This window comes from Corvus cornix, chromosome 15, assembly GCF_000738735.6.
Source record: "Corvus cornix cornix isolate S_Up_H32 chromosome 15, ASM73873v5, whole genome shotgun sequence".
Classification (NCBI taxonomy): domain Eukaryota; kingdom Metazoa; phylum Chordata; class Aves; order Passeriformes; family Corvidae; genus Corvus; species Corvus cornix.
In genome coordinates, this window is record NC_046345.1 from 703,976 (window position 1) to 727,478 (window position 23,503).

The 23,503-nt window shown below is 45.0% G+C and overlaps 1 long non-coding RNA gene across 1 annotated transcript; it reads right to left on the reverse strand.

The window, feature by feature from the left end:
- Nucleotides 1-519: 519 nt before the first annotated feature.
- On the reverse strand, nt 520-21,214 carry LOC109144408. The gene is made up of 2 exons (XR_002045176.3): nt 20,929-21,214; nt 520-809 (listed from the first exon to the last, which is right to left on the reverse strand). It is a non-coding gene; the product is annotated as an uncharacterized LOC109144408 (long non-coding RNA).
- Nucleotides 21,215-23,503: the final 2,289 nt, after the last annotated feature.

The following is a 23,503-nucleotide window of genomic DNA, read 5'->3' on the forward strand; positions in this document are numbered from 1 at the left end:
CAGTATGGATATTCTTAACCACACTTCAAGTAAGTTTTAATTTGAGATTGTTTCAGCACTCGAGTTTACATTCCATTTAATTTTCTGTTGTCCTTTGATTTATACCCTGTCCTGTGTACAACCATATGTTCCTTGGGTTTTGGAACTGTAAAAAAATGTGATATAAAAAATAATGTTTACTTTTAAACCCTTTTCCATGCAGCCTCTTTTCTTCTGTGTATTTTGTGTCAGCTTCAATAGTTGGGCGCCCTGCGTTTTTAGCTATCACCTCACAGCCCTGACCTACAGCTTTCCCCACATTGTGTGTAACCACAGAGAGGGCTGTGATGTTAAATACAAAAGAGGAATAGGAGTGTTGTAAGGTCATATGCTTCTTGCATAAGGGATTTCAAAGGCAGCAATTGTTTAAAGGACTTGAAGATGACAGAAAATAATCTGTGTAATCCAACAATCAAAACCTGTATTCATTAGCAGAGGGAACTTTGTTGGGTGCCTTAGAAAATGGAAAGGTGAGTCGTCAAACTGAGAGCAGGTCTTTAATTTTCCACATTTCAAGGTGCAAAGAATAGGCTCTGTGTGTTTGGACCATTGTAGTTTTGACTTTCATATTTCTAAACCTCAGGATTTAGATCTGAATCTTGAAAGTGGTTCAGACTTTCGCCGGTTCTCCTGTCCTCAGCTGAAACACAATGTGGAGTTTTTTCGAAATAATTGTGCAGCTCTGACCATTCCTTCAATAAGGCATTTTCTACATGAGCAGGATTCTTTGAAGTGCGGAGCCATGAAGATGGCGAGGCCAGAGGTGAAAGCTGTGCAATAGAAGTGAACATTCCAGTCAGAGAACGGGTTGGAGGGGTGAAGGAATTAGTCTATTGATATTCAGTGCTTTGACCTGCTAACAATAGCCGTGGCACAGGGGTGGCAGCGGCGGCACATCCCCACATTGTGTGGCAGTGCACAGACACAGACCTGATCTGCTCTGCTTCCCTCCGAGGAACAGCCGGCACGGCTTTTGCCATGTGGTCACCCAGAGCTGCTGCTGGGGGCAATGGGGGGAAAAAGTGCCCCTAATTCCTCCAGCATCACTCTGGGTGCAGTAATAAGCCAGCTGCACATCTGCAGTGTGACGGGCAGTTTTCAAAACGCGATGCTGGGAAAGAGAAAATAAATTAATAGGCTATTCTGTGCTGGATTTTAAAGGGCATATAGACTAAGGAACACAACTCCCTGCTGCTTTTTATCCCTTAAAGATAAAAAAAAAAAAAATCCTCTTTTTCACTTTGAAAGTATTTTTTTAAAAAATAATCAAAGCAACACCAACAATTTTCTGACACCAGAGAATACTTTTCCCTTGGTATACAGCACATTTATAACACAGCTCAGCTAGCCCTGCGGGTAAAATTTTGTGCTGGGGATCTGCAATTTTCCCAACACAAACCCAACAAGATTTAGTCCATACAATGGCAAGGCACTCGCCAGCTGACATTCAGCTACCGAGGCACGCTGGGCTGTGCTCTGCCTCCAGCCTCCAGCTCCTCAAACCCTTCCCAACCTCTGCTTTTGTCTCCTGCCATTTGTCACTACCTTGGCAAGCACAGCAGAGCAGCCAGACACCAGCAAAATGCACAGAGTGAAACAGTAAAATGTTATGTAACGTGAGGCAGAGATCAGTGAAGAGTTTAGATTCTGTTTGTTCTTAGGGCTGCAAGATGTAGACAGGTAGGGAACCTCATTCATTTTCTTTGACCAGTGTAGGACTGGTTTTAGGCTCTGGTCTGGCTTCTTTTTTATGGATTCAGACTTGAAACTTCCCTCTCACCCGATATAAAATAAAACTTGAGCTTAGTATCCACCTTAGCTGATAAACCCTTCTGCAGAGCTGCCAGCCCACGGAACCCCAGGCCCCAGATCAGTGGGGTGTGTGCACCACTCATCCCTCAGAGGCTGGAGATCTCCCTTGCTCCTGCCAGGGGTGCCAAGTGTGGTGGGCAAATTCCTGCCCTTTGATTAAAGGGCAGCAGGCAGCAGCCACAGTGCTACAAGAAATGGTCTGCTGAATGCAAACAATACTCATTCCCAAGGACTTCCAAAAGAAGATGAAAAAGGGCTTGGAAAAAAAGATGCCAACCACTTGGAAGAAAGTTTTAGCTCTGTGCAAGCTCCCACGGCCCGCTGGGGAGGTGAAGGCCTGATGTTTCTGAAGAATAACAAGTATGCTGTATCTCCAGGAGCTGGTCAGAGGCAAAGCAGTGACTCAGAGACCCGGTCAGCGCTGTATCTATGGACTCAATCTGCACTTTATTAATTTGCTTCTCAACAAATGTCTCAAAACTCCAGGCCAAAGAACTGTGCAATGTCTTTTGTTTAACGTATTCAAGAAGCAGCCTCCTAATGGAGACCCAAAGGACAGCGAGATCACCTTTAATTTTATATGTGCTTATTCAAAGGCCACTTCAGTCAGAAGGTATTTGAGAAAGAGCAGCCTTTGGTGTGGCTGTAGTTGCAGGTGAGGTGCCACCCAGGCAGGAGCCAGCCTCAGCTCTAACCCAAATCCTGCTGCCAATCTCCTGTAAAACCTCCTGCCAAGCAAACAGGAACCAATTACAGGTTTCATTCCAAATGGAGATTTGAATCCTGCCAGCGTTGACTTGAACCGTGCATTAAAATAAAGCAAGCCTTACAAGCCCCTCATTAATAATTCCTAAACATAACACTGAGTGAAGCAATGTGCTGAACTAGCAAAGTGTGAGCTGCTGGCATGGCTGGTGTGGAGCACTCAGCCCGACCTGGACGAGCAGTTTGCTTCAGCAGGTCACCAACCCCACCCTGCCCATGCCCACTCTGACACCGCTGCCATCCCTCTCTCCTTGCAGGGCCACTGGCAGAGGGAAGGCAGCCACAGGAGCAGGGACTCTCAGCTTGGGAGCTGTGGGAATGCTCACACAAACCACAGACCTTGCCCAATGGGGCATTTTGTGACTTTACCCTGAGGTGAACTGCAGAGAGGTGATTTAGGAGCAGAAACACTCCCGAATTGTTTGAGTAGGGCTCTGATGTGCCAGAGGCTATCTCCAGTCAGTTAGGTAACCCTGCTTTACGAGAGACTAGAGCTGATTCAATTCTCATCATCATTTTGAATGTCAACCCTAATTACAGATCTTGAGTAGTTTTAATTATATATATGTATATATAATTATTTTTTTAATAAACCCAAAGTTGATATGGCGGTCAGTATATTAGCTCTGGGCTTGCAAAAGCTGTATTCAAATTCCTACTCTGCCCAGACCTCGTGTGTGACCCTGGGTAAATCATTTCACACCTCTCTGCCTCAGTTTCCCATTTGTGTAATGGAGATAAAATTCACTGGGGATACAGTGAACACCATAATCTATGTCTATGACACTCTGTGTGTGACAAGTCCATGAAGATGTGTTGTCAGGAACCCACAGAGGGAGGTTTCATGCAAAACATAAGAAAATGAGGGACTTGGTCTCAGAGAGCGTCCATTTGAAATAAGAAATGGATACAGACACATGGGACAGTCCAGCTAAATAATGAAACAATATTAATTATTATGGCAGGTTATAATCTTCAAAAACCAGCAGCCAAATAGTTAAAAATGAAAGTTTTCAGCAGTGCAATGTAAGGCTGTACCATGAATATTTAAGAGGTGCCTCTTTGAGGAGTGAAGGCCAGTGTGGGAGGTAACAGAAAGGTGTTTGAAATTAAACCAATAGGTTGATTAGGTAAGGCTTAGATTTTTTTTACATATGCAGAATAAACAAGCAGCACAACAGTGGGAGCCAGTGAACACAGCACATCAGGTAAATGTGGCTTTTAATGCAGGCAAGTGTTCAGCTCTGCTCTCTCCCTTTCATTAAAGTCACTGACAGAGCTCTGTTACGAAGCTGCTGCGGTGGCACTGCCCAGCACAGCCTGCTCGGCCAGTGGTCAGCGAATGGTGTGAATCCAGTGGGAGAGGAGCAGCCACAGCTTTCTCTCAGCTGCCCCTGTTTTACTTCCCCCTCCCCAGCCTGTACTGAATTTCTAGTGGTTTTCTTTAATTTCACATGTTGAAAAGACTGAGTGATCCTTTTCCTCAGATGGTCTTTCTAGAACCCCCAACAGAGTGTGAATAATTATTCCCACTCTGTTGGGGCTTTGATAAGACTCTTATGGCTGCCTTTTGCTCAGCCTCTCAGCCTTTGTTCCTGCCAAAGTTATTTTCTTTCTTAGGGAGTGAAAAAAAAAGGTAAAAACTGTAACAAGATCAAGAGAAACTGCAATTTTAATAATAGTAATAACAATTAAAATATTGACTTGAAACCTATAAATGTTTGGTCAAATCCCTCTGGTAAGTGCATAATCACCATGTGTCTACTTCCAATTTCAAAGAGAGCACAATTTACAAAAAGAATTGGCCGGAAAGGAGTTTGAGAGGTGTCTGAATGTGAGCTCTGCCTCCTGTCTGGGAGCAGTGACCTGGCCACCCAGCTCAGAGTGAACATAATCTGTGATAGCTCATGGATGTCATAGGTTGGAAAGTTTTTGCAGCCTCGTAGTGAGTATTGAGAGAGCAGCTTATTGAGAGCTGTCTGTGGGTGAAGAAATGATGGGGAGCCCTGGTGCCATCGGGATCAAGGCCATCCCTCCTCCTGTGGATGATGGGGAGCCCTGGTGCCATCGGGATCAAAGCCATCCCTGCTCCTGTGGATGATGGGGAGCCCTGGTGCCATCAAATCAAAGCCATCCCTGCTCCTGTGGGTGATGGGGAGCCCCGGTGCCATCAAATCAAAGCCATCCCTGCTCCTGTGGGTGATGGGGAGCCCCGGTGCCATCAAATCAAAGCCATCCCTGCTCCTGCCCGCTGCGGGCCATCCCCGGTGCTGCTGCGGGGCACACCCGGTGCTGTGTTGGCCCAGCACAAGCTTTGTCTGGACCTGGGTGTGCTGTGATGCTCACGGGACTGGGGACGAGGTTCATCCCAAACCCAGACACCCTTCGAACGCTGGTTAGCTATCTCCACACGCAGGAGCACACATCACAAAGGGAGGGACCCTTTTACCCTCCCTGCCCTGCCGGCAGCCAGGCTGTGCGAGCTCTGTCGCCGAGCTGCCCCCGGGGGCCAGTGCGGCTCGTCCCGGTGTGACCCGAGCACACAGCGCCAGCAGCACGAGAGGAGGGCAGCTGCCACAAAACAGGTTATGGTTATCCCAGACTTTGGCACTTGGTGCCTGGGACACTGCTAACATGAACCGTACCTGCAGCCCGCAGGTTCCCACCGCCGTTCATCGCAGGCACTGCAGTGCTGGGGAGCGGCAGGAGATCAAAGCAGTGGTGCACACAGATATATTGGCGTTTGGAGATTGGGAGATAAATAATTCATACATTGAAAATAGAGTTGGGTTGGGGATATTATAGATTAATTCCATCTCACACTCTTTTTCCTCACTCCCACCGTCCCCCCCCCTTTTTTTTTTTTGCTAGTGGGAGACCTACTGCCCTTGTCCCTTTCTTCTGATTTCTGAATCTGCCACAGGCACTGTTAGAATTACAGCAGTGATAAGAAAATATCAGGCGTGGGATTTGAATTAATGCTTTTAGACAAATCTCCATTCCATCTCTAATTCTAATGCTAATTACATTTGCAGATCAAAGCCTGTTCGTTAAAGTTTTGCTTTTGAATACATGTAAAGATTTTACTTTTTTGTTTGATTTTTTTCCCCATTTTTGGAGAAATGCTTCTTCCAGTAGAGACCAGATGTTCCTAAAATATCCCTTTGGAACTGCACAGCTTTGGTGCCCTGTTTTCCTTTCTTTGGGTCTTTTGTCTGCACTGGGTGCAGCATTGTTCTGTTACTGTATGGGCAATCCATTTTTCTGACTTATTTGGTTTCTGTTTAGAAAAAAGCCAGTGCTAATAAGTAAGTGCAAATAATTGCAAACATGTTTAACTGCATGCTCAGCATTGCCAACTGCAGGTATTCAAAATTTGGATCAGCTTCAATAAGATTATGAGATTACAGTGAAGAGATTTGAAATATATAGACAATTGGGTTATTTTTATTTTTCCCTCTGACTCACAGATTTAGATGATTTACACTTGCTATCTGCTTCTACAACTAGGAGGACTAGAAGTTATTTCTTCTCTTGTTTTTTTTCCTATGTGAAGCAGAACCTTTCTAACATGGACTCCTTAAATTTGGATTTTCAGAGACAGATATCATGCAAGTCTTGCTGAAACCACAAAAACTGGGACCAGTCTCACTGCATCCAATCTGGGCTTGGTGTGTCCATACATGTTTGTTGATCAGAGACTATTTTACAAGTGTCAGATAATGAAAGTCAGGGAAAGTCAGAAATTTTTAACACCAAAACATAACTCCGAGATTTTTAACACCAGAGCCTCAGGGGTTGTAGCAAAAGAGTACGAGCTCATTTTGGGAGGAAATAGAAAGAAGGAAAAAGAGAATGGTGGGATGGAAGTGTGGAAAGAAGGGATTAGGTGGTGAAAGGGGCTGGGGTGCATGCAGGAGGAAGCAGAAAGGGTTCAGAGGGTGAAAAAGCCAATTTGTGGAGCATAAATCTAAGAAAGCCAATTTCTGAAATAAAGAGGTGTTAACTTAAGGCAGCTAAGGAGAGGATTAGTCAAGGAAGTGCCAGGGTGCAGTTTGGAAGAAGTGGGATTCTCAAAGCTGATCAGGACTGAAAACAGCTTCCCTGTATTCCCCAAACGTAGCCGGCATCAGGCTGCGTGCTGGGAGCGGGGCCCTGCCGCAGCGGGCACAGGCTCCCTCCCGTCCCCGGGAGTGCTCCCAGAGCCCAGGCTCTGCCTCCCGGCTGCCGGCAGCAGCGGCTGCTGCCTCGGGGGAATCGCTCCCGGAATCTCCTCAGATGTCGGGCTCAGTGGGACTCTTCCTATCTCGGCAGCAGCAGGGAAACAGTCAACAAGAATCATTGCCTCGGCCAGGACAGAGCTGTTCAGTGCCTTCCCTCGCCTCACATCTGACAGCCAAAGGTACCAAAGGTCCCTGCTCAGCGTGTGCCAGCCTCTCTGTACCTTTCCCAAGCACCTCTGAGGATTTCAGGCTCCATCCTGCTGCAGCAGCTAAAATCCTCCTGCATGCACCGCAGTAACAGCATTTTAAATGCTTATTGCCCCTCCAAGAAGCTTTGGGTTCCCATCACCTAAAATGCCTTCCTTGGATTTTTTTCTCCAAAAAGAGAAGCTAAAGCACCTTGGTTCTGTGCCATGGGACAGCCTGTGACTGCAGAAATCTGCAGCTCATCTGCTCAGGCGGGGATGATGTTATTACACATCCGTGCAAGGGAGAAGGACAGTGACAAATATTGCTCTTTGTTCATTTGATAGGGCTTTTTTTTTAAAAAGAAAAAAATTCTTTCTCTTATTTTTTATTCTTTTGTAACTGAAAAATCTGGAGGCAAAAAATCAGAAGAGAATCAAATTCTGCTCACAGGCTTCCACACATATTTGCAACCAAGTCAGTAATTTCCAATATCAGTCAGTGCATGCAGAGATAAATTGGTATCCCTGAAAAACCTTTTGCAAAGGCTGTGCATTTGGCAGGAAGCTTGAGATTACCTAGGTGTCTAAGTGCTATCAGAAAAAGCTGCTTCCAATACACAACTAGTTCTGCTGGAACTCAATCCCCAGGAATTATAGTATTTATTTTTGAATAGCATTTGCTGCTCTCTCATCTATTCCCTAGAAGTTTATACATATAGACATAGAGATCAAACTTGTAGCTATAGGGATTCCCCACTGTCACAAGATTATTAGAAAATATCTAACAAGAAGAAATCCTCTTTCCTTTTGTCTTCTAAAATGCTGCAGGATGGAAGAAGACACATCAGGTAGATGCAGGCTGCCATCCTAAAGCTTAGGCTGGGAAGCATCTGCATACAGCTGGGACATACAGCTGCATGTGGAAAAAAGAATGAAAAATAAAAACATTGAATGTAACAGGCCAAGCTTTCAGCTGGGTAAATCAGCATTTCTGCCTTGCGCTCACTGGAACTGTGCCTATTTATATCATCCAAGAATCTCGACAGTTATCTGGGCTTGCCAGCTCACTGTAGGGATAAACAGAGCTTTAGCCAATTAAATGTTCATTAGGGGCAAGACAGAAGGGAGACCAGAAGCCAAAACTCAGAACCAGTCAGCACTTCTGCTCTTGTTCTTTAATCAAAGGAAACATTCCTGTCTTGTGGAACATCTCGTTCTGCATGGGCGAGCGCAAGCCTTCGGAAAATCCTGGTTTAGATCTGCTGGGAGTTACTTTATCTCCGAGCTTGGGGTTTCTTTCCTCTCACTGGTGTGTCAGCCTGCTTAGCATAGCACACTTATCACTGAACTTACAGGAGCCAGAGATGTGATATGGATACCTTAATGTGGAAAACTGCTTCGGAATGGGCTCCCACTGCCCCACCATGATACAAAATCACACAAATACAAGACCCAACCTGCACCTACCTCTGACATTAATCTGGCAGTGAACACCTGGAAATCAGAAAAGGACAGGAGCAGTTAGTCCAAAGTGTAGTGTCCCTAGGAGACTGTCATTTACCCTGGTATAAAGAAATAGCGGAAAGGCTCTGATACCACGGATGTCTCATTTAAATCACAGTCAGATTCAGCACCATCTGGCCCTCCACAGTCACCCTTGATTCATGCCCTGCATTAATGGGGGATTCCAGCCACAAGGAATATAAACCAATCTATGCATGAAGTGTCAGCCATCCCTGACATTCCCCCTTTGGTTGGATTTATCGCTTGAGGTGACTCCCCACAGTCCCATTTGCTCACTTGGACGTGCACAGGGCACAGGCTGTTCTTTCAATGAGGGTAACACGGGATCTCATCATCCTGAAGCAAAACTCTTCTGAAAGGTACGGCCAGAATGTGCCAGCTGGGTTGGACAAAGGTTTTAGAAAAGGTGACTGAAAGTAGTAAGAGCTGATAATCCAAAATAGGAAAGGTAAGGACTAGACAAATGTCTTTAAAACAACTCCCTTTTAAGGTCAGTGCTGTTTTTATCCATATATTGGCTGTTTTAGTGGTTGGTTAGCTTCTCCCATTGCTGTGGCTCTAAAGTTTGGGGTCTTTTTACACAGACCCTTGTCTCCTGTGAAGATGGACATGGCAGGCTGCTCATAACTCTGTGACTCTTAATTGTAGTCATCATCACCCTTAGGGGCCATGGCTCTCATATGTACAATGTCTGTCCTAAAAAACTTCTCACTTTCCTGGTTCAAAGTTCTACTTCATGATTTTCAGCTATTTTAGAGGAAGAGAGGAAGATGGTTTTTGTGACCATCATGTTTCTAAAGGCAGGAAGAAACTGAGCCAATGGAAAAGGTATTACAGCCCTCCCAGAGACGGGTGAACTGAGGAGAAGCTCTCTGGCTGAGGAGTGAAGAAGGAAAGCTAAGAGAACATGTCAAGCCTTTAAGTCGTTAATTTCTGTGGTTTCTCAACTCATAATGAAGTCTCATTATCAGCACATTTGGTTCCAGTTCTGCAGTGTCCCAGGAGTGATGACACAGGATTGTGGAGTATTGCTATGGCAATGGTGATCCCCAGCCCCGAGCAGCAGGGCCGGGGAGATGCGGGGCAGGGACCAGCCCTGCTGCCCCAGAGGGGAGATGGGGACAGGGACCAGTCCTGCTGCCCCAGCCCTGCTGCCCCAGCCCTGCTCCCCAGGTGTGGCTCAGGTGTGTGCTCCCCTATTGCAACAGCCCCCCACGGCAGAGCAGCAGCATTGTGGGGAACCAAGAGGGGCTGTTCAGAGCCCTCACTGCACCACTCAGAGCTGTTGTTACAATGTGAGGCCTGGTTTAAGTCACATATCTTATTTTCCAGTATGTAGGATGAATTATTTTTAAAACACATTGTTGAGATGGGAGAATATTAACCCTTTTAACAGATGGAGAACTGCACAGAGATATTAAGCCTAGAAGTATTAATTAATTTAAGCTTTGAGACATGGAAGGCCTGATTTTTTTCAGAGTAGTTGTTATTATAAAGTGTAAATTGCTCTGCACTTCTGCAGATCAGATTTTAGTGTCGCTGACTAGATGTGGACCAGGCACAACATAAATTAATTTCCTTTTCTGAAAGTTATGGTTTCAATGTTTGCCTTTGCGTTACATCCTGCAGCTGAGTTCTGTTTCCCAGGACAGCTTCCTTAACCAAGAAACCATCTTCCCTCTTTCTGCAAGCTTGTGATTAAACACAGTTCAAATTCTTCATGAATTCTTCTTGAATTCTTGGTCCTACTCACTCCAAGTGCCAGTCTCCTTATCCTGATAATTCTACTGTTATCAAGATCTTTATGTCCAGGATCCAGGGTCTTAATATCCCACTCTGTCCCTGACACTTCTGCTTTGTCCTGACACTCTGTACCTTCTTTCTCCTCCAGTTTTCAGTATTGTCTTCATCCAGTCCATCTCAGGGATGGAGCAGGTGAAAGGACAGTTCAGTCAAATGCAGACTCGGTGAGAGGTGCAGGTATTCATGTGCTTACAAATCTTCAGAGGCTTGGATAACAAACTCGAGCAGGTTTCTGCTGCACGTGTGCGAACTGTGATAGCCCCGGTGCTTTTGTCTTCAATAACTCGATGTGAGCTTTCAAAGGAAAAGCAAAAAGCCTGTGCACAATGCAAAGAACACCCTCTTGCCAGATTTCAAGGTCTCACTCCAAAGTGCAAAGTCTCTGGAGCGTTTCAAAGTAAACATGATCAGATTTCTTAGCACGGATCACATCAGGGCTAATGCTGATCACCTTTAATAATGGGTTGCAGTGCCACCCTGCCCATGGTGCCAGCCCTTCGATCCACAGGGTGAGCTGCATTCCTGGGAGCAGATCTGCAGCTTTCATCTGCATCTGTGCCTGCCACATCTGTGCATCTAAAGACTTTTTTTCCTTTCAAATTCGAGTTTGCTTTCCCTTAACTTTGTAATCTGGCTGTAACTTCCCAAAGTGATATTTGCCCCCTTTATCAATGAGGTCTGATTAGCTCATGGCAGCTGTGACAGAGAAAATCCTTGTCTTTTGAAGTGTCCATCCACTCTGCTTAGCTCGTTTTCCGCTGGCAGTAATTTCCTGCCCCATTCAAGCACCACGGAAGTTGTAAGTGACAAATGGCACGACTAATCTGGTTCTTAGCTGAGGCACAGGCTCTGCTCAGCTTCCCAGGGGAGCTGTACAAAGAGCTTTCTCACTGGGAAAGCACTGACCTGGGCGTCGTCAAATCTCTTGCAGAGACAGGCCAGGTGAGTCTCTGATCACATATTAAATAAAAGTAATTATTTTAATCCACAGCAGTTTAAAGGAGAGAGGAAAAAAGACTCCCTAATGAAGACTAAATAGCAGAATTCATGTGTGGACCTAAGTTCACTGAGATGGAAAATGATTACATAAAATATGCATGGCAATTGAAGTAGCTCACAAACTTTACTGTTAACTTTTTGAATCTCAGCAGTAAGGAAACAGTTTAAATGTTTGGGTATTCAGAAAAGGTGCCAGTTTATGAAGACTAGAAAAACAGGCTGAGGTCTGTTCTTAGGGCAAAATTCCTGACTGTAAAACGTCCATGTATCTCCTAAAATAAAGCCAGGTTGGCATATGCAGATTTGGCTGGGACTCACATGACAACCAGCTCCTCTCTCTGTGGGGTTTGGAAGCAAAATCTGTAGCAGAATAAATATCAGTATATTTGCTGTAGATTTCCTGTATCTGGATTTTCATGACCCCTTTCAACCTGCTACTTGTCCAAAATACTGTAAAATCCGGAATGAAGTGTAAGTACATTAGTTTATAATGTCATTAAAAAGCACTGATTTCTGCAATATAAAAAATATGTACTGACCTCTACTGTCTCCTAACCAAAATCCCATTTTCCTCATTGACCATTCTAATTTGTAAAGTTCAGTGCTGCAAATATGAGAATCTCTCAACAGCCAAGGGCCTGGTTCTGTCTTTTCTGACAGCCAGCAGTGACATTTTGAACATTTTGAACGTGGACCTGGCAGATCAGGTTTCATCTCAATCCCTGCATTACTACAGGAGAAGTAAGAACATTATTTTCCAGGAGAAAAAGGCTGTTGGTGAAAGCGTACATAATGAAAGGCAGCTGAGCTTGCAGTGACCCCAGGAAAGGATGTTTGCAGCAGGCTGACAAGCCTGCAGAGCTCCCATTAGCAGTGCAGGTTCTGCACATGCAGAGGAGGGAAATGGACTCCAATTAATGTGTTTATAGAGGAAAATGCTGCTTCCAGTGTGCTGTTCCCAGCTGAGCTGAGAGTGACTTCCCAAGAAAAGACCCTGCTGTTCCCCAGCTCCTAAATAAGGTGAGAGCAGATTGGGCGATGGAGTTCAGACGCCAGAGGGAATTTGCCGTGGTGAATTTGAAGTGCTTACATTGCAGTCTGCAGTGCAGCCTTCACCTGGTTTCTGGGTGCTTTTTTCTTTACTGTAAATTTAACAAACCTTGCCCTCTGTTGATAAGGAGTTTTAGAGTTCAGCTTAGTCCACCAATTTCCCCAGTGCCGCCCCAAGCTTTTATGACGTCACATTTATTTTGGTGACTACAATGTATTTGTTTGTAAGCCCTCCCGCTGGCAGCAGTGCCTGTTAATTCATCGAGCCTGACAGAATGCAAAATTACAGCACAACAACAAGGATGCTGTCCCTGTACTGATGTATAATTAAAGCATGGTCATCCAGGGAAACTTGAGTTCCCTTTTGCAGGGAAACCTTTTGTAATTCAGAGCAGTTAAACCCACTAGTTATTCAAGCAGGTTAATTTTCTCTCCAGTATCTTCTCTTAGATAGGTATCTTGGGAAGGATCTCTGATGTGGGCACATCATAGTGTGATCTGCATCTACTCCACCTCAGGCTCTGATTTCACAAGCTTAACAAAACTGGATTGACTCCACGATGGATTAACAGACTTCTAGCAAAACCAACTGGTGCTACAGGATTTGTGGTGACATAACAGGTTCAGCTTGGTCCTGATCACATGCAGTCATCAGAGGGTTCATTGGTGCTTTCAGTAGGACAGGGTGCTGCACACTCTCTCCTGAGCGGAGCTTTTTGGGTTCTCTTCACCAAAATGGGTGAATTTACACTGTGCCTGCTTTGAGCTTCCTTTGGCTCCCCTCAGGTGAGCTGTTCTTTCTCATTTCCTCCCCTGGCTGCTGTGGCTGCTGAGTTTAAGCAGCCATTGTACCTCATCTGAAGTATAGAGTAACAAGTACATGGAATGGTCTAGAACAAAGAGAAGTTTAAGAACAAATTGAAATTTGTCTCCTTCCCTATTTCTAAAAGCAAATCTCATCATTCACAACAACAGCAACAACAAGAGTGGGATAGACCCCTTCTTTCAGGATGGCAGTGTGAGCTGGGGGTAAAGGTGTTTGCAACCACCCCAGCTGCTAGCAAGGTCTGTGCTTATTTATGAAGCTCACTTTGTGTGCACATGAGGCACAGAGGATGGATACTGCTTAAATTCCAACATCCACAATGTACCTTAAGGCTTGTCCCAGCATGCTGCAAAGGAGGTAAGAGTCTGCAGGAGTTCTTTGCTGACAAGGATTGGGAATTGAACGACTGATCAGAAATGGCTGCTTTTTTATTTTTTTTCAGCAACAAAAACTCAGCTTAAACCTGGTGGCAACAGAATCCCATTGTATAAGGAATCTGCTGCTCCCAGCCTCTGCTCATCACCATTCTGGCTCCTATTCTTGGAGGCCTGTGTTTGCTGACCACACTTATTGGTCTGCACAAGCCCATGCAAAGCCGTGGAGGCAAACAGAAGTGGCTGCATGAAGCAGAGGTGCAATGCCACAAATCCTCCTTTGTGATATGCCTGGAGACTGGGAAACAAATCATACAAGGGAAAAACAGTCCTTCCATTCCATTTTTCTTTTTTATGTCTTAGTATTGCCTCGAATTGCGCGGCCATCTGCCAAAGAGTTTACCTGGTAGGAGCGCAGTGACTTCGATTCACAGTGGTGGAGCAGCAGGTTATAACAGCGAGGTTTCAAGGAGCAAAGAAAGAGGGGAGAATAGTTCATGGCGTATCACACATTTTAGAAAAACAGAAACTTCCAAGAGTGTCAGAGCTGTTCCCCTTTTGTTGCTGTGACTCTTCGAATTTTTCTCTTGCACCAAAATAGACTATTTGTTTATTACAGCAGGAACTAATATTCTCCCTGTAGCCAGTTAAAAGAAATACATCCTCTTTGTGGCTTTGAAAATCCCTACAGGATTATGAATGAATACTTCAAGAGTGTATTATAAATTCAGACATGTCTATTGGGCTTTCAAGTATCACAGCGGGAGCTTCTTACTGAGGCAACCTGAGGGTAAAGGCTTTCCCACCTTTCCAAAGTGACTCCTCCCACAAAATTTTCTTGGGCTGAAGTGAAAAAAAAAAACCACCACCCTACCTAGTTCAGCTTCTTAGAGCCACTCCATTCTAAGCAGAACTGAATACAGATATAATTTAGTACAATCACATGCCCAGACGTTGCTCCGGAGCCTGCTCAGTTTTCCTGTCACTTGCAGTACCTTGCACACTCTCTAATGCAGGTTGTTGTTTGAAACCAATGTGCTTTTTATTTTAAAGTCTAAGCAGGCTGGGTGAGGAGCTGGTTTTGCAGCACGTGCTGTCCTAGATGTGCTCCGAGCACCTGTCATTATCTCTTCCAAATTCCGCTGCAGCTCCCGTTTGCCAACTGGCAGCGTGGCAGGCTGTGACAGCGCTCACAAAGTGGGATTAGACATAGCCCATTTCTCCCGTCCCCTGCTGCGAGTGCTGAACCAGCAACTTTGCCATGTTTTGATCAGATGCACTCAGCACTGACATATAAATCAGGGACAGTGCTAAAGGGAGCGGGGAGGAATCAGCAACAAAGAGGCAAAATCAAGGGCAACTTGGAAGGAAAGAATGGGACTAAAGAGAGTTTTAAAAGCACATGGCTTTGAATCTATATGTACTTACTTCTAAGGAGGATGAGGGGTGTTGCTGCTTTCAAAAGAACTCACATTTTTTCAGGCTTTTGAATGCACATCGCCCCCAGAAAAAGCCTCCAGTGGGCTGAGCCTCGGAATGAACTACGAGATGAAAATGAGTTTTAGCTGGAAACTGAAGGGCAGTTGTTAAGAAGTCCTGTCAGATAGGCTTTGAAATTTAAGAACCACCTGCAGCAACTGGTGTAGGTGGTACTTGTAACGCTGCACATGATGCTGACTTAATGGCTCAGCAGATGTGCATGGGTGTAACTTCTTCAGACAGAGAACCAGAAAGGCTCAGAGACATAAAAACATCGTCTGTAAGGCTGTCAGCTCAAAGGACAGGACATTATCAAGAAAAGGTCAAAGAGGATGGTGATCTTCCAAGGATTTTACTTGATCTGTGAAATAGCAGAGAAGAAAAGCTGGTGTCAGGGTGCTCCAATATTGTAGCAATGGAGAAAGAGCTGGGATTGGCAACTGTTCTTAAAATACACAGGACACAGAGCAAGGAGATGAGGAAACCTGTTGTGTCTGATCCTGTCTAGTGCCCAGGTGTATATTCCTAACACTTCACTAGCAGCTTTGTGGGAGTTGCAGCCATTAAAGAAATTGTCTTTCAAGGCAAACTTTTGGAGTAAGAGGAATGAAGAAAACTTCCAGAGCAAGCCATACTTGTTCCTGCATTATGCTGCTGTGCCGTTTGCCATGCTGCAGTTACAGCTAAACCTAAGGATCTGTAGAAATTTTGACTGTGTAAACTCTCCCTTAAAACACAAAAACCCTTGGGTGCAGAAGGAAAACGTGCATATGACAATACACACACACACTCCCAAGTTCTTGCACATATACTCAATTTTAAACACATATAGAATTCTCTCAAGTCTCTTGAAGTACTATTGAAATATGAAATAAATAAGGTATGCAGGCGCCTTTGCAGGACAGTGGTCTAAGACACAGCCACTCCTCAAGCACTTCACAGTACAGTCTGGGGCTGAACTTTGGGAAGGTGTAAGAGAGGAACCTGCAAATCAATGACATGGCTCTGTGTGATTTAAAATCAGCACAGCAAATGACAGGAAAACCCTACAATTTCATCCACGCTTGACTAGTAGGTGAAAGCCTCCTCTTAGTTATTCCATTTTGTACTGAGCTTCTCAGTCTGAATCCAAGATTTCTACATTTCCATTGATAAAACTGAAGACCAGCTTTGTCTGATGCTCTCTGTCTGGCTTATTAAACCTGCTAATTTGTATTTATAACTATAAATATAGAGATCATAACCCAGGTCAAGCATTTTCTGAAATTCCCTGGTGTAGACTCACACAGTACAATACAACCCTTAGTTTTAGTTGGCAGAAAGAAGAATGAAAGCAATAAGATCTTAAGCACTTGAAAAAACAAGATTGTTATCTTGGTTTTTCAATGCTATTAGTGAGAAAAGTAGCCAGCAATATGTAGGTCATCATCAGTAGCTGCTTTGGTAGCCTGTGAACAATTTAAAGGAAGGAAGAGGTTTCTCTTTGTGTTTGAATAAGTTACTCTATATCCATGAAGGAGCTGTGCCTCACCCCCAAAGGGAGCAGCATTATCAGCAAGTGAATGAACAGGGCACTCTGTGTTATGCCAGTAGCACTGTCTTTGAAAACAAGGGAGACAAGGAAAGTAGATTCACTGTGGCTTTTATTTTCCTGTCTGCCATTGTAACGGAGCTCCTCCATTAACTCATTTTTGTCAGGCTGAATTGAAAGTGACGCCTAATAACTTACAGCAGCATCTGCTCCCACTGCTGCAGCAGCCACGGGGCTCTGCAGTGCCCGAACACAGATCTGCTGGGCGGGAAGAGGCAGGAACTGACACTGCTGAAGCACTCAGCACAGCCGGAGAAAAGCAAGGATGTGCTCGTGGGCCAGCCAGCTCCTCTTTCGGTCACCTGGAATCTCCAGTTCCTACCCATGCAGTGCTGACAGATCTGCTGAACATAAATATTCTGCTTCAACTGAGTTACCAGAACTTCATTCCTTGCTGATAGCACCCCACTCGCTTCATTGAGCCGCACCGAGATTTCCCAGCAGACAGGAGCTGTGTCTGAGCTAGAAAAGTAATGGATGTTTCTATTTTACAGCCATGCACAACGACTGCCCCCGATGATGGCCTCGTGTGCAGTGCAGGAGTGCAGCAGCTCAGGCAGGGACAGGGCTGTGCCAAGCAGTGACCCAGCGCCGGGCACCCGCGGCACACTGGGCAGGGCAGGCTGGCAGCGCAGCTCCGGCAGCGAGGGCTTCGGCCGGCTCCTAACGCCCCTCGCAATCCCTTGCACAGCCCAGAGCACTGCCACGCGGTGATGGATGTGACACCTGAGGACATGTGACACCACGTCACCCGTGACGTGTGATGACACGTGATGACACTTGATGACATGTGCCATGTGATGTCACGTGATGACACGTGCCATGTGACACGTGGCATGTGATGTCACGTGATGACACGTGCCATGTGACACGTGGCGTGTGATGACACGTGATGACATGTGCCATGTGACATGTGATGACACGTGATGACATGTGCCATGTGACACGTGGCGTGTGATGTCACGTGATGACACGTGCCATGTGACACATGGCGTGTGATGACATGTGATGACATGTGCCATGTGACATGTGATGACACGTGATGACATGTGCCATGTGACACGTGGCGTGTGATGACACGTGACACCACGTCACACGTCTCCTTGCACTGCTGCAGCCTAGAGCACGCTCACTCCATCAGCCAAGGCCTCGCTCTGCCTGAGCTGGGCAAACAAAACTGGCAGCACTCGAGCACTTGTCCTTGGGCTTCTCCATGACACCTTTCAGTGCTCAGGTCCAAGCAGCAGATCCATAACCGATTTCAGAGAGAGCCTGGGTTGGGTCATTATCTGCCATTGTTAATGAGATCTATCACACCCCTCAGCCCAAGTGGTCAGCGTTAGCATCCCCTCTGGTGATATTCCAACAGCAGAGACTGCTGGTGCCAAACCGTGTTTTGTCCTCCTGTCAGTGAGCAGGACAGCAGGCTATGGTACACTCACTTTATTCCCTCTGTCAGGTAGGACAAATCCTGCCTTTAATCATCCCCTGATCTCAATGAGCCCTTCTGTCTGGAGCGCTGACGTGTCACAGGATTGCCCCAGTGATGGGCTCACAAACCTTTTGGCTGATTTTTTTCATGTTGTCCTGGTGCCACTTTCTGTGTTCATCTTCACCTGTGCCCTTTTCTGAATGGAGTACAAGGAAGAAAACCCTCAAAAGTGGGACATATTTTCCCTCTGATAATCTTTACTGTTTCACTTTCCTTCCTTTTCCATCCCTCCCCTTATTTCACTAGATTCTTTTGCAGTGGCCTAGATTTAATATCCTTTTACAGCTGATTCTTGTGGCTGCAAAGCCCTGCTAATATCACATTGTACTAGTCAGAAAAATGATTTAGGGCAGGGAGAGTGTTTTTGGGCTGTGTTAGCACACAGATGTCTTGAGACAGAACTGAAACTCAGAGGTGCTGCTACAGTGTGAGTGGTAGCAGGAAACGTGAACATTTATATCCATATCTCTGCCACTGTATAGAGAACAGGGAAGGTAAATGTATCTAGAATGTGATGGGAAACGATTTGTTTACTTCCTTTACTTCTGATTCATAATCACCCTACTCCCCTTTGTTATTTCAGACGTCACCTACTTCCTTACTTTCCTTCTAGAAACCCTTTCCTCAGCCTTTCTATACCCTTAATATTCTTGCTGCTGAATTATTGCTGTATTGTTCACAGCTGCTCACCGTAGCAGAAGGTAACAACGGTAACGAACCGCTGAAACAATTCTTAAAACCATTAGCTAAAAACTCTGGTGTTCCAAAGCAGCCTAAAGAGGACAATTCCCAGCCGTGGCAGCCCAAGGCCCTGCATGAGTCTGTATTTCTGTTCCACTGGCCACAAGTCCAGCAAAAGAGGTTCCTGGTTTCCCTTGCAGCAGCCGCCAATTTCCGTGAGTTCGTCACGGATCACCATCTGTGCCGTTCTGCTGATTCAGTGTTTGCATGGCTGTGCTCTCCACCAGACCTTGCAGCAATCTTGAAAGCAAAACCAATGAAAAACAAACCTTGCTTCTACTTTTTTTTCCTCAGTCGCTATTTTTAAACGAGAAAATGTCACAGTTCTGCTTTGGGACACAAACAAAATAAAGCAGTGATTCAGAAGAAAATAATAAAGGGGCCAAGAATAAGGGAATGAGGATTTCTGCAATCTGTTCTAACAGGACACAGAACCACAGGGTAACAATATGTGGGGGCAAAAAGAAAAAACAACCCTTGTTTGAAGAACTTGCAAGTAACTCAGGAGCTGCAGTTCCCTTCCCCTCAGTGCAGTGACTGTATCATCAAAGGGCTTTTTGCATCCATAGCATTCAACAAAAGAGCTTGAGAGTCTCAGGAATTTAGATAGCATCCTCTTCTAGGGGTTTGAATGGGGCCTGCTGGATGTGATACTGAGCTTTGTTCCCCGGTAAGCTAAAGATCCTTTTCTCTGTTAAAGTGAGTGTGTGTGAGCCTGAGAGGCTGTGTCAGAATGGATGATCTCAGCTCCTTGAGTGGCTTCCATTGTATGAGCTACTCATCCCTCACAGGCTGATTGCATTTATTCTGTCCTGACACAGGGAGCCCCTCTGCAGCACAAACAATACCAGAATAAATAAACACAAATATTAATCATTCCTGGCCTGGTAACTGGTGAGTGTTGCAGGGGACCTGTGTGAAAATGCTGACAAGCCGTGCAGTGGGGGTGGAAAGAGGCATTTGTCTGCATTGGTGTCACTTCTCTGTGCTAAATGATTTTGGACAAAGGAACGTTTAATCCTCAGAGCTCATATATCTGAACAGCATCTGATTTGTGGCTGAAGTGGGGTGGACAGGATGGGTGCTCAGCACTTTCAGAGTATTTTCAAGGAGAGAATCATTCTGTCCCTGTTTCAGAGTATGACCAGAAAACCTCAGATTAATCCCCCTGGGGACTCAGACTGTCTGTACCAGAGTGGGTCAGTCATTAATTACTTTCCAAACTCTCTGCAGCGTTACAAGGAGAAAACCTTTTAAACCTCTGCTCTCAGAATGGTCCATTCCCTTATTCTCTCCCCCCGCTGCATGTGTGACATACAAGTTTGTGCATGACAGCAAGGGCTTTTTGGCAGGGATATCACACCCATGAGGTCCATCATGTGTACCTTGCTGACTATTATTAGAACGATTTAGGAAACAGATAAATCAAAGCAATTTAAAGTGATATTTGCCAATAAGTATCAGAAGCCTCTTAAACCACCCATCCAGACAACCACTTTGAGCCTCTGCCGTTTACTGTCTGACTCCATCCGAATTTCATTTCTCCAGAAACACTCCAGAAACGCCAGGGCCGTGCTGCAGGCACAGCCCCGAGGTGCAGCTCCTGTCCCGGGCAGCAGGAGGAGGCAGGGCTCAGACACATCTGGGTCTCACTGCACTGGGTTTTCCTGCCTGCGCTCATCTCTCCAGGTGTGCAGCTGAGCTGAGACCGCCCTGCCTCACGGCACACACTGCAGGTTACGGATACAGCTCCTGCCACAAACAAACTTATTTTGCCTGCAAACAGCTGGAACTACCCTGTGTCCAGCAGAACTGCAGGAGCAGAGGGCAATCTAAAAGCAAGGCTGAAGAGTTCGCAGGTTCTGCTACGGTAACGCCAGGATTTGCTGACTTTTTCTGATTTTAACTCCAAGGTTGAACCAGTGAAGTATCCTTGCACTAATAACCTCGTTTTAACTATAGGGGAAAAAATGAAATGAAGTCACATGTGCTAAGCCAGGCAGTAAAAGAAGCATTTCTTACCTACAGGACTTGACAAAGAGCTTGTTTCAACAGAGCTTGACTCAGAACCTTCCAGCTCACATCTGTGGCTCCACAGAAGCAGGAAAAGCTTCCTATGAATTGTCTCCTTGAATTGTTTTCTGCTCGTAGTAAATGAGTGGCTCTCCATTATCTCTGGAGCTCTTTATCCAGGGTGCTTAGCCTGCCACCTCCGAGGCTGCATTGACAAAAGTTTATACCTTGATAAATAAAATGCACCTGACTGTTAGTACAGATCTAGGTAAGTAAGCAAAATGTCTTTCTTCTGCTTAAGAGGTTTGGCTGTGTAATCAAAAGTTATTCAGTACCTGTTAAGCCTCAGCGCTGGCTAACAAAAGGCAGATTCCACACCCTCGTGGAAGAAAGATCAAAGGCTTTTTTGGCATTAATGAATGTTAAGCAAAAACCCCAAATATTTAATCAAGAGGGAACAAAACCTTAAGACTCATGCAGCTGTGAGCATTTTTACAGATTTTCACAGTTCATATTTGAATCATATCTAAGGTTTTGTTGCCATATACATGAACAGGATTAGTCAGGTGGCAAAGGGTGGGATTTTCAAAGTGTTTTTTTAAAACTGTCACCGACTCGAATGGGGCCCAGGTTGGGACAATAGGGGAAGACCTGTTAGAGGCTGTCACTTCTGCAAAAGCATTTAATGTGATGGAGTGTGATTATGACTCACAAATATAACGAATGCTTTAGAGGGTGCCGAAAAGAAAAGGATGCACCTGACTGGTTTTGTAAGGCTGGGTACAAGTGATACAATAATTCTTTCACAACCAAAGGGCAGTCAGCTGATATCTTGAACCTGAAGATTTGATTGCCTGGCTTAAAAAACACAATGCACTTGTCACGCAATCGCCCTGAACAATTACAATAATGTTTTATTTTCCCTGCAGTTGTGCTCGTGAGCCTTGGTGCTGAATCAGAGCCCACTTTGCAATGACCCAGCGCACACAGAAACCCCGGGGGTTGTTTCCCCAGAGACTTTGTGGAAGGTGATGGGCAGGAAAACCACACAAAACCTGGCCACTGATACTGGCCATGACCACAAGAAGCAATCACAGTACACCAGGTGCTTAACTAATGCTGGTTTTGTACAGACACCACGGCACAGGAGACGTTTTCAAGGGTATTACAGGGATTACACTGCAATTACTTAGGAGATGTTTCAGAGATGCTCCACCTGCTCACGGAGGTAACACAAACAAAGGGGCTTAACTGAAAAATAATAATTAAGTGATAAAGGTGACATCAAAAGGAGCAGTCGTGGGTATGACACCCAGCTGGTGCAGGAAAGGCGTTGGGTAACAGAATCCACAAAGAGCCTTGGGAGTGTTTGAAGTGGTGGAGAAGGGGCACCTTGCACAGGGAGGACACAAGCACACGGTGCCACAACACAGTCCAGCCCAGACATCGGGAGATAATCCCTGCAGCAACGTGTTGATGGGAAAACTGAGATAAGATGGAATTCACGGGTGTGGGCAGAAAGAGGTTTTACCTACCAAGACACAACATGAGGAATCCACGTTTCACCCATGATACAGGGCAGGAAAGAAGGATTTTAGCTGTGCTTTGTAAGCAGAAGGTTAAGACATCACATACAACTTGGATGTGATGATCCAGGGAGGAAAAACAAGGCAAAAATAGAGTTCAGGTTGTTCACCCACAGGTTGGTAAGGATGAAAAACAAAAAAGAAGTACCAAATTTTCTAGGCAATCATCAGAAACCAATGTAGAGATTTCAAACTGGATAGGGAGGGACTGTCCTCTGTAAAAGCTAAAAAGAAAAACCAACCAAAAAAATCACATTCTGGTTAAAAAAGAAAAAATGGAACTGGAATCAGGGGCTGATTTCTATTTTAGCCACCCAGCCTTAGCAATACCAGAGTTGCCATCTTCCTGTCCATCACAGGACAATTATTTATGCTTATGCAAAATCATTAATTGCGGAAGAACCTTTCAAGTGCTGATGAGATCAAGTAATACAAGGCTATGAACGAAAGTCTAATCTTGCATATGAGGCTTTAATTACAGTGATGATGCACGAAGTGGAGACAATCATCCTGCTCACCTCTCACAGTCCCAGCTGGACTGTGTGGAGGACTGGCAATTAAAAAAAACATTATTTATTTAACTGTGCAACTGGTGCATTTACTGTGGAAGTCAGTGAGCCAGGGGAAAAAATAAAGCAGAAGACTCTGTGCAATTTGTAAGTGTCTTGTTTCAAAGTAAACCACATGAAAAATTCATATAAATATTTTGGAGTGAAATGTTCAGGTGGTGAAAATTGGGGAATCTCCTACAAAATCAATGAATCTTTGCATAAGTTGAATATGCTTTAGTTACCTCTCTACCCTTCTCTTTTTTTTTTCCTCAATATAGTTAAAACACAGTATTATTTTTGTGGACTGCATAATGCCCCATTAATTGAGAAATCACCTGGCAGATGAAATATTCATGTGGACAAAACCAACAAAAAATCTTGTTTAACAAATACTTGTGTGAAGTGCTCGGCTTCTTAGAACATAGATGATGTTGAGAATTTTTATTA